The 4,554-nt window shown below is 30.5% G+C and overlaps 1 long non-coding RNA gene across 1 annotated transcript; it reads left to right on the top strand.

The window, feature by feature from the left end:
* On the top strand, positions 1-2,973 carry LOC109705066. The gene is made up of 3 exons (XR_002214602.1): positions 1-174; positions 263-318; positions 2,827-2,973. It is a non-coding gene; the product is annotated as an uncharacterized LOC109705066 (long non-coding RNA).
* The last annotated feature ends 1,581 nt before the right edge of the window (positions 2,974-4,554 follow it).

Raw genomic sequence — 4,554 nt, 5'->3', positions numbered from 1 at the left:
TCTCTCTCTTCTTTCTCTCTCTAAAAGTGAAAAAACCCTAATTTTGTCCACTTGTAGAATCTTTTGGATCTATCTCTTTGGAGGTTTGGATGAGATTTAAGGCATCAAGGAGAAGCATTTGGAGGAAGAAGACAACCACCTCAATCTATACTTCTCCCATTCGAAGAAGAAGAGGTGAATTGGTATTTTTAGATTTTGTTTTGGGAGTTTTTCTCTAAAGATAGATTTTTAAGATTCTAATATTATTAGAACTATTTTTAAGGTTTTCTTGATATTCTTGAGAGATCAAGGAGCATCTTGAGAAAGATCTAAAAAAAGGTAGGGAATATCATCGAAATGCTTTTGATTTCCCATTTTTCTATATTTTTTTTAATGGTATGCACGTATTATGGATAACGAGTAAACTAAATGTATTTTAATTGCATGCTACAAGATATAGTGGGTCTAGATGATCTATGAATATTTAACTTAGAGTAAATTAGGGTTTTTGAACTTTTTAAATGCTAAATGTAAATATCTATACCCACATATTATTTCTCATAAATTTGCCATGTGACAACATTCTTTTCGTTATTGAGTGTGGGCTCTACCCCGAACCGGCTAAGTCCTCCACATGTTTTTCTCTCTTTTTTATTTGAACAAAACTGGGTTTTCCTCTTTGACCTAGTCACACCGGCTTGAATCGGATCTGGTCACACATGCTGTATTGGACCGAACCGGCCCAACTGCTTCACATGTTTTTATTTTTCTTTGCTTAAACCGATCATTATTGAATGTGGCTCCACTCTGAACTAGCTCAAGTTCTCCATATATATTTTCCTTTTGTTTTGCTTGAAACTAAGTGTGTTTTCCTCTTTCTTTGCTTGAATCGAACCGGTTCACACCTCTTGCATAGGACCGAATCACTGATTTATTTTTCCTCTTCGGTTTCCTTCGGTTGTTACCTTTCTTCGTCGAATCGAAGCGTCCTTAGGGCACGATGGGTATACCTTCTGTTATTGCCACTTTTTCCATTGTCGTTTCCTTTTGTGTTGTCGTTTTTTGTGCTGGAATCGAAGCGTCCTCCAAATAGAATTTACGGCACAATGGATTTCTTCTTTTCCTGCCACTTCTTCCATCATCGTTTCCTCTTCATTCGACGCTATTTTCAGTACTCGATTAATCCACCATGGCCGAAGCATTTTTCAAGGTTGCTTCCTATACCCTTACGACCGTCCATTCAGCTATATAATAACATCTCTAACATCCATTTTCTCTACATCTGATAATCCAATCCTTTTTCGACTGTAAGTCATAAAGTTTTTTTTATTATTTTTTTTTCGATTTTATTTGCCTGTGATCCTATTCAACAATAACCTTTTTTTCTTTTTAATTAACACAATTTTTTTTTTTTCTCAAGATAGTGACGGCGATTTGAAATAGTTGTTCTACAGTTTGTTTGTTGTTGCCTTGCTTCCGTGCGACTATATGCCCTAATGCAACTCTACGCTCCTAAGAAGATTTATCCCGCATTAACTATTTTTTTCTATTTAATTAACGTAATTTTTGCTCTCACGAAAGTAATGGTCATTTAGAATAGGTTGTTTTACGTTTGTTTGCTGTTGCCTTGATTCCGTGCTGTTGTAAGTTCTAATGCAAATTTGTGCTAATGAAATTTTAAACATTCTTATGTATTTGTTTAAGAATTTGCCAAAATATATCTCATTAACATTTTTTATTTTCCTCCAATTATCTACCCATTTGTATAGCGCGGTTACTACACTAGTAAGACATAAAAGTGTAAGTGAACAAGTATATGAATATGTAATTAGGGTATTCTGAGGATCTTGGAATATAGATGAATAAGTGTGGCAATCAACCTAGATATAAATATAAGGTGTGAGCATAATGACATGTACATTTTAAGCTAAACTTGACTTAGAAAAGAAGTGTATGTGTAATAGACATGGTAAACAATTCTAAAAGTCATGAACGTAGAGTGTGATATTGACATAGGTTGAGACATTCTAAAATGGTAAAAAAAGGAGATTACACCACCCTCAACTCTCTATGTAGTACTAGAAGATGCAGATCGCCCTCGACTCAAAGTGACTATTGTGCTTGGTAATGCCGATCTCCCTAACACTAAGTGCCCACCAATTAGAGAGATATCGATTACCTCGACACTCCACGTAATGCACAGTGTGAAATGGAACAAAAAATTGATTGGTTAAAGACATGAGACAAATTTGGTATCTATGTAGTCAATGACAAAATCTATACCTATATATTATTTTCCATAGATTTGCCACATGGTAATTCCTCCTTCACCCTTGCCTTCTCACCCCTTTCCATTCCATGGTGCTTCACCTTCCCATCTCCCATTTCCGCCTGATGTTTTGTCTTCTCACTCGCTCACTTTTTTAATTAATTTATTCAAATAGTTTATTGTCATATAAACAAATTATTTTCACAAGAAAAAATGAGTAAAATAATATCTCTTCATACTATTTTTTCTCATACTATTTGTATTTATTAATGTCTCATTGCAACTTAAAAAATTTTAAAAATATTACTTTATCAATCTTTTATCTTTTTTATAATATTAGCCTGCCGCAATGCGCGAGTAACTTTACTAGTAACTCATTATAACATATTGTGTATACTTGAGGCATTGTAGATATTTCGTACTTATTACATTTCTATTATAGTAATAGTTATTATTTATTATTAGTTGTTAGTAATGCCTTCTTTGAACCGAGTGAGTATAGAACGTCACTTTCGATGGTTGTATATACAAAAAACTTATTTGAAATTCTCACCTCTGTATTGTTTACACTTTTTTAGATTCTACCACCACCAGTGAGGCGCAATACCGCAGCAACAGTGTTGTGGAGTAGTTTAGACTAAGTGAGAGGTTTATAGTGTATCTTTACAAGAACAATAAAAATTGTTATATTTTAGAATGGTTTAAGATGCTATAACTTTAAAAAATTGAGATTGTAATGGTTTAATTTAGTAGTATTACACTCTAATGCTTCACATATCCATATCATATATATTTGTATAAATTGGTATATGTTCCGCTTCGTGTGGATAAGAGAAATCTTTCGTGTGGATAAGAGAAATCTTGCCCGTTCAACGATTTGTTGCACGTGCTTGAGCGGCACCAATTGTCAGTTTCGGAGCATGACAATAGACTTTAACAATAATAATTGGGTTTAAGTATTTTGTACCGCTGATTTGAGCCCAATGAGTTATTATTGCTAGTAAGTCAGATTATTACATCTTATGTTATTCCTTGCAAAATAATTGGCCACTGTCCCTAGTGCATGTGGTAAAGGATTTGATGAGTATGGTAGTTGGTATTCGAGATCCTAAGTTTAAAGTCTAATTGCTTCATATTTTCAACTAATCCATTTTTCTAAAGAAAAAGAATGAAGTAAGCTACATCTTACCTTTCTCTTAAAAAAATATAATTTTTTTCGGTAAATATTTTTTCATTTAAAAAATTTGACAAAAAGTTATTCACATTAATATTGTAAATTTTGATTAGATCTTATTGTTTATTTATAATTATAATTTTACTTGCAAATTACACCACCAATACAGAAAAATTGTAGCGGAAAGGAGAAGCATATAATTGTTTCTTTTTTTGTAATGATTTCTACAATAATTTTTATAGTGCTGAAGAGAAAAAAAGAGAAGTGCTCTCAGCTTTTCTTTTAGGATTTATTTGGTATTGAAGTTCCATCTAATACTAATAAAATGAAATTACGGTAAAAAAAATTTTGTAATATGTTTCTTCATTTTTCAATCAATAAAAAAAATTCGTAAACACTCATTCTAATATGCATAATATAATACCCTAGTATGAATGTACGTAAAATGTACGAAAATAAATTATGCTTAATTTATTTAAAATTAATATGAAATTTGTCTATCATATTTATTCAAAAATAAAAAATCAAATTGTTTATAGAATTATTTGCAATATTCTAATATTAATTCTTTTTTTATAATACATTGAACTGTTTTTATATTATTTTGAATTATGATGAATTTAAAATTTAATTACGTGTTTTAAATAAAAATATGCAAAATTTATTCACATTTATAATTTAAATTAATAATTTAATTTTGATCCACTATAATTAAAAATTTTTTAATGTGGCTAATTCAATTTGGTATCTCCATAAATTTAATTTAATTCATGATTTTAACTCATAATTTTAATTTTAATATAAAATTTATAATTTAAATTTTTAAATGATACTAACTTAAATATCAACATATAAATTTAAGATGAATAAATAGTAAAGTTATTAAATTAAAATTTAAATATAATATTTGGAACTTATTTCGAATTTGAATTTTTGTTTAGTTTGCATCATAATATTAATATAAAAAAATAAGTAGTTAGTGGATGATGTACCAGGGCTGAATGACAATACAGTGAGACGAGATCTTACATCGGCCTCATCCCTCAATGAATTCCCTATTACGGAAGATAGAATGAAGGATGCGATTGGATATCATCAGAGACTTACAAGGCTAGTAATCTAATTGGGACTT

The sequence above is a fragment of the Ananas comosus genome, unplaced genomic scaffold (assembly GCF_001540865.1).
Source record: "Ananas comosus cultivar F153 unplaced genomic scaffold, ASM154086v1, whole genome shotgun sequence".
Classification (NCBI taxonomy): Eukaryota; Viridiplantae; Streptophyta; class Magnoliopsida; order Poales; family Bromeliaceae; genus Ananas; species Ananas comosus.
This window is presented reverse-complemented; position numbering and strand designations above follow the sequence as displayed.